Consider the following 6,396-nt stretch of genomic DNA (forward strand, 5'->3'; position numbering starts at 1 on the left):
CCTCAACTCATGACTGAAACTCTTGTTCTAATTCAGGGAAGAAATAAAGAGCTCTTCAAAATCATCATACTGAATACTTTGTTCATCTTCTCTGTGGAAACTGGTCCAGGAAGCAAAGTAAAATTAGGAGACTGTCCAAAACAGAGTTACTTTGCTTAACTTAATGTATTGATATTTGCCCACTGCCTTCTATGATTTTAACCTTTCTAGACATCTCTCTGGGGATGGTTTTTTCTTAGGGCTCACCAGAGACTCCACTGAAATCGTTTACTAGATGCCAAAGTCCCCCCCCACCCCAACAATCCCCACTGTGCTTAACTGGCTACTGACCTGGGAGCTGTCATGTTTGGAAAATACCATGATGCCACGAGTTAATTTCATACACGTCTCTTTGCATGAGATCCCAGGGGGCCTTTCTGTGTGTCACAGTACTGCAAGCCATTCTCTAGTTGCTTTCAAAGCGATGACCCACGGTCAAGAGATCTCGTCGCAACATATGGCAACACCTGTCACCAGGTTTCGTGATTGGCATAAAATTAACCTGTTTTCTTTCCCCTTTGATTTGCTGCTTTGTTTACAGTATCTAAAAAGGCAGGGTAGAAATTGTATTTGAAAGCAGTTTTCTGTCACTTCAAGAAGCATAATGGTAGATTTGGGATATTGGACCTAAGGAAGAGACCGTTTCCTTGCAGAGGTACACACAGAGTTACTCAGTAAAAGTGGTATTTTATGATGTTACGAATGGCAGTCTGCAAATCTCAGACAGGAAGTAATGTTTTAGTATCTGAACTCTATCAAGGATAGGAACAAAGCAAGAAATGACATTATTTTGAGTCTTGTTGTGGAAGAAAAAAACAGGAAGCTTGGATTTGGCTTTTAAATGGTTTCAATCAAGTTGGGATTTCTCTGTATTTCTCATGCCCAGTTCTTAGTATTTTTATGGGGACATGAATAAAATGCACCTATAGAATAACAACATTCAGAATTATGACAGGTATCTGAGAAAAATAGATTAATGATGTTTAGCCTTTAGGTACTTGGGAATTTTTCAGTTACTTGTAAGGATAAGGACAGAGAAGAAAATAGCCAACCACTTACTTGGCTCTCCACTTCAGTGAAATAGTGAAAAAATTTTGGTCTAACAATTTCCTAGTGAAGGAGATACCTGGTTCCTTTTATCACTGTACTATTTTTTTAATCTTATACATCTTTTTACATACTTTTAGCTTCTTAAAAGGTTTACTGTAATTAAGGGGGAGCTATTTTCTATAGCTGTTCTCTTCTCAATTAAGTTAAACACTTCTTAGATTCTGTGAGTTTTAATATTCAAATACAATAAATAACAAAGATGAATTTGTCATCTTTTTCCTTTGTTTCTCTCTCCAGTCTGGACTGGTTGCTTTAAATTCTGGAGTGATCAATTTTTCCTGGCATTTCTTAAATGATCTTTATTATTCAGTGGATTCCCTTCTAAAGTATAAACGTTAGTCCTTGTATGGTTTTGGAAATTGATGGCTGCTGTTCTCAAAGGATGGTAGATGGGGTGATTGAAAGAGTAGAGCAAAGAGCTGAGTTAGAACCATAGAGAAAGAGGAAGATAGCACTAGAGACAAAGGGAGAAGAGGGCAGCAGTTGTGAAACCGTCTGAAGTAGGGATTGGGGATTTAAAGGCTGCTTAGACTTGATTAATAGAGGCTGTAAAAATGAAATGCTGAGCCAAGGGAAAAAATTGCACTTGCGAAGTTCCTTGAAAATGTGTTAATGCCTTTACTTGGCAAGCAGGGTTTTTTTTTTTTCCTACTGAGTATAAAACCACTGCATAAAAATATAGTCCTTTATTTCACATTGTCCAGTGTTTTTTCTAAACTGCTGACTATGCTTATGTTGGGATAAAATCACATTTCCACTAGACAAAAAGAAAAGAGAAATAAATGAAAAGAGGTCTCTACTGGTGCTATATGGGTCTATGGAATATCTTTGCTAAGTCAGAATTAAGATAAAATTTTAAAACAGATTTTAAAATGTTATTGATAGACTAAGACTTAATTTCAGCAACAGTGATGACAATTTGTACTTAAAAGAATGGGAGATTTTTGCAGGGTTTTTTCAAGAGGCTGTTGTGTTGACATGGATGGTATATAAACCTTTTTCTAACAAAATTCGTCAAGAAGATTGAAACTCAGTCTTCTTAAAAAAAGAAAATAATTTTCTTCTTAAAATAAGAAAATAATCTGTAGCAAATCATTTTATCATTAATGGCAAACCGAAGGACCTACAAAATAATTTAGATAAGAATTAATATGCTGAAATATTTTCATTACTGGTAAAGCTGGTTCAGAACTCCTTCCGGTATATTTACTACATGCGAGAAGGATCTGAGAAAGAGAACCTGAATCTGTCTAAAGGCAAGCATTCAAGAATGGCACAAGAGGCGAGAGTCTGGGGGTGATGAAAACGGTCACCTCGACTATAATCAACTAAATGATTTTTCCTTTGAGGGATCAGTGAAGGGTAAAGAGTTCAACTACAAGAACTTGGGTGTGTTGGTTAGATGGGTACTTTAATACATACTCTTCTCTCATGGGTTATAGATGGCAATCTTTTTCCTCCCTGGTTTTAGGAGTTAACTAATAGTAAGTGCCCGTCCTCCCTGTCACTCATACACACCCACATACAAACGTGTGCACACACATACGGACGTATATACACACATACACACACAATATATAAAACTCTTGGCTAGAGAATTTTCCAATTAAGAATATCACATTCTCTAACCTAGTGGTTCTCGTCTGGAGTGATTTTGCCCCTCAGGGAGTATCTAACAATGTCTGGAGAGATTGTTGATTGTCACAACTCGGGAAAGGAAAGGGTGCTACTGGTCTCTCATGGGTAGAGGTCAGTGATTCTCCTACACATTCTACAATGCTCAAGATATCTCTCCAAAGCAAAGTATTATCTAGTCCAAAATTTCAGTAGTGTTTAGGTTGCAAAACCTTAACCGTTTTGAGTAACTTAGTCTCCTTAGCAATTGTTCAGTGTTTCAGAGTTATTCCTTTTTAGACTTCTACTCCCCAAGAAATTACCAAAGAGCCTGGGAATTTACATGACTCCGTGGGTGCATAGAAAGGGGCTCATAGCCAAGTGATCAGGCCCGTGCTATCTTCTGATTCCTTTCTTGCTCTCACCATCATGCCCTGCGGTTAGCATTTAATGTCTAAGTTACCCAGTCATGACCAGCACCCCAGGCTGTTGTAAATTATGAGGCTGGCCAAATTGCGATTCTGCTGGTTCTTTTGCACTACCAGGGCCCAGAAAAAGTGCCCACCAAACTGAGCATGCGTCATGAGACTGAAAAGTGAGGCAGGGTAATTTACTCACAGGGTGGGATTGGGCAGATAAAGATCTGGAAGCATTTGCAGCTGCATTCCACACTGCCGATGGGCCATTGGGATAATTTTATAGTTAAGCTAGGGTATAGGGATAAGTGGTTGGAAACAGGACATGAATTCGTAAGTCAAGATTTACGAATGGGTAACTATCAGTAGTTTTGTGGCTGGGTGGAATAGTCAGTGCAATTGTCATCATTGTTTGGGGACTAACGGGACTAACAGAGCATAGAGGCCATCTGATCCTAATGATTATTAAATGATACCTATTAACTACGAAGCCCTTCGTAACAGAAGTGATTTACTGCCCAGTACAGTCCTGGGTAGGGTCAGTGGAAGCACAGGAGAAAATGTAAGAGCCCGAGATGACATCATTTGTGCTAACAGCCATACATGGTGCTAGGCCCCTCTGAGTCTTAACCATATCGTCTGTCCAGCTCATCACTGGAGCCTGTAATGGTTAATTTTATGTGTCAAATTGGCTAAGCCACAGTGCCCAGATATTTGGTCACACATTATTCTAGGTGTTTCTGTGAAGGTATTTTTTTGGATGAGATTAACATTTAAATTGGTGAACATTAAGTAAAGCAGATTGACCTCTGTGATGTGGGTGGGCCTCATGTAATCAGTTGAAGGCTTTTATAGAACAGAGTCTGACCTTGCCTGATGGCAAGAAGGAAGTCTGCCAGCAGACGGCCTGTGGACTCAAACTGCAACTAATTCCTGAGTCTCCAGCCTCTTAGCTTACTCTGCACAAATGGGATTTAAGAAGCCCCACTATTGTGTGAGCCAGTTTCTCAAAATAAATCTCTGTATATCTGTATCTACATCTATATACATCTATTCTATATACATATATACATATCCTGTTGGTTCTGTTTCTCTGGAGAACTCATACTAATACAGGTTTACTCCATCCTGGTATAGTGTCTCTGTGGTTTTCTATTCAGCTCTTCCTGTGTCCTTCCACAAAAGCCCATGGAAACTTCTGGATCTTCAATTTCCTTGTTGATCTTCTGCCTAGTTATTTTATCCATTATTGAAAGTGAAGTATTGAAATTTCCAACTATTATCGTTGAATTGTCTATTTCTCCTTTCATTTCTGTCCATTTTTAATCTTGTGTATTTGGACTCTGTTTTAAGGTACACTTAGTTTATAATTGTTATATCTTCTGATGGGTTGACTTACTAGCATTATAAACAATGTCCCTGTTTGTCTTTAGTAACAATGTTTTTCTTAAAGTCTATTTTGTCTAGTGGTAGTATAGCCAACCAAGATCTGTTTCGGTTACTTTTTCTTCCTTTTACTTTCAGCCTATAAACATTTTTGAATCAGAAGTTTTTCACTTCTGAACAACATCTGGCTGGAAAATTTTCTTTAAGCTCTGCTTTCAAATTAGAGTGTTGAATCCATTTACATTTAATGTAATTATTGATACAGTAGAATTGACATCTAGCATTTTGCTATCTTTTCTGTCAGTTTTTTTGTTTTTCTACTCCTCCCTTAATACCTTCTTTTGTGTTAAATAATTGCTAGTGTATCATTTTACTTCCCTTGTTGCTTCTTTTTCTGTATTTTAAATTTTATTTTCTTAATGGTTGCCCTGAGGATTACAATTAGTCTGACCTAAAACAATCTATCATATTAATACTAAATAATAGTATACAGAACCTTTGCCCCAGTATAGTCCTGTTATCTCCTCTCTGCTTTGTGCTGTTATTGTCATACAAATCACATCTTTATACAATGTAAGCTCATCAATACAGCTTTATAATTATTGCTTCATGTCATTATCTTTTAATCAGGAGGGAAAAAAGCTATAAAAAATACATATACAATGTCATATATTTTCCTTTACTGGTGCTTTTTATTCCCCTGTGTAAATCAACTTAACATCTAGTGCCCTTTCATTTCAGCTTGAAGGAGTCACATTAATATTTCTTGTGGGACAGATATGGTAGCATCAAATTAAGTTTTTGTTGACCTGGGAATGTCTTAATTTCTCCTTAATTTTGAAGAATTGTCTTGAGGGACTTAGAATTTTTGGTTGATCATTAACACTTTGAATATGTCATCCCACTGATAAATGTGGAAGACCTTGTAAATTTACATGTCATCCTTAAAAAGGGCCCATGGTAATCTTCTCTGTATCATTTCAGTTTTAATACATGAACTTCCAAAGGATACACTATGGGTCCCTCCATACTACAGTGGAAATGAGGAAGGCTTGGAGGAAGCTACCTCTACTCCCTATCTTTTTATAAATCCTGCCTTTGCTACTCATAACCTAATTTATGGGCCATACTATGTAAAATGTAGGACCTCCAAGGAAATAAAAATTTTCTTTTCTATCCAGTGATCTAAGTATAATCCCCACTATTGGAGCATCTGTTTTTGAAAAGCCTCTGCTCAAAGTCTTTGCCTAGATTCCACTTTGCTACTGAATCATATGCAGAAGCATTCCATCTACATAGTTAATACATTTCTCACTTGTCACAGTGATGCTCATTTTTGGGAAAGAGACACATGCCTTTCATTTGAAGAAGACATTATATTTACTTCATGGGGCACCTAACTAAAAACTGCTGATCGGTTCTCACTTACAGCCAGCCTGTTCACAAATATCATTAGCAATAATACCAAAATGACCATACAGTCTCTCCCCAAACTCATGTGCAGCTTTTTATGCAGTCCAACATTTTATTGTTAAAAAGAACAAGTTCTGTGGAGACACAATAAGATGATAGCAAGATTATAAATGTCCTGCAATTAGCAATCACTAATATGGTTTATTTTAGTCCAACACGGAGTGTTGTGACTGCTGTAGTTTGGTTTATATATGCATATATCTATCTATGAAGTACCCATTCATCCAGCCATATATCCCTCTATCTTTCCATCTAGCAAGTCAACTATCTATTAGTCAATCTGTCTGTAATTCATCTACAACATGTCTTTTTTTCTTCACAGAAATTCAATTTGATACTAGCTTATGATAGCTGTCTA

The 6,396-nt window shown here is 37.1% G+C and overlaps 1 non-coding gene across 1 annotated transcript; it reads right to left on the reverse strand.

Annotated features, from left to right (window-relative positions):
• Positions 1–5,472: 5,472 nt before the first annotated feature.
• Positions 5,473–5,577, reverse strand: LOC132498120 (U6 spliceosomal RNA). The gene has a single exon (XR_009533732.1). It is a non-coding gene; the product is annotated as a U6 spliceosomal RNA (small nuclear RNA).
• Positions 5,578–6,396: the final 819 nt, after the last annotated feature.

Source organism: Mesoplodon densirostris, chromosome 10 (genome assembly GCF_025265405.1).
Source record: "Mesoplodon densirostris isolate mMesDen1 chromosome 10, mMesDen1 primary haplotype, whole genome shotgun sequence".
Lineage (NCBI taxonomy): Eukaryota > Metazoa > Chordata > Mammalia > Artiodactyla > Ziphiidae > Mesoplodon > Mesoplodon densirostris.